This window comes from Epinephelus moara, chromosome 1 (assembly GCF_006386435.1).
Source record: "Epinephelus moara isolate mb chromosome 1, YSFRI_EMoa_1.0, whole genome shotgun sequence".
In the NCBI taxonomy this organism is placed as follows: Eukaryota; Metazoa; Chordata; class Actinopteri; order Perciformes; family Serranidae; genus Epinephelus; species Epinephelus moara.
Genome location: NC_065506.1, coordinates 48,537,007 through 48,537,763, shown reverse-complemented (window position 1 = coordinate 48,537,763; position 757 = coordinate 48,537,007).

Sequence of the window (757 nt, the reverse complement as noted above, 5' to 3'; positions counted from 1 at the left end):
AATTACGATGCTGTACTAGGCTGAAGATGGAGGTTACTTTATTATCATCATTATTGTAATTTATTGGTTTTTTTTTTCATGTCTGTGCCATGTCAAAAAAAAAAAGAAATAAAAAGTGAGAAAAAAAAGAAAAGAAGAATGTTACTTCTCTGTTGGCATGAAAAACACAGTTGGACTACTTAGCTTTACAGGGTCATTCATTAATTTACAAGAGGAAGAGCAATGGGACAAGTATGATTCCCTGAGGAACCCCAAAGAAGTGCTGGAAAGTAACTAAGTGTTTTAAAAGTGCCATATTTTAGTGTAATTGTACAGTGGTGGAAAAAAGTTTTTGGACACCCCATGCATTTGTGAAATATTGCATTAAGAATCACTCTTAGGTCTTCAAGTGCAATTTCTTTTAGTACAGTCACAGCCAAAATACTAAATAAATCCTAAAATCCTAAAAAAAAAATTGATTGGTTCCATAAAAATACATAAGAAATTTTGAGTATTGGGTCATTTTGGTACCAGTGATGAAGGTCGTTCTTTTTATTAAAAGACACAATTTTTGTTGCCAAGCTTCGCGTCTACATAAAGCCAGCACATTTGAAAGTTCTTCAGACATTAAAATGGCTAAAACAAGGAACCTAACGCAGGAAACACGCCTGAAGATAAAGATTCTCAGCCAGGAAGGGTACAGCTGCCGCCAGATAGCCAGGAAGTGCAGATGCAGTCCTTCAGCAGTTGGATACACTCTGCAGAAATACAGACGAAC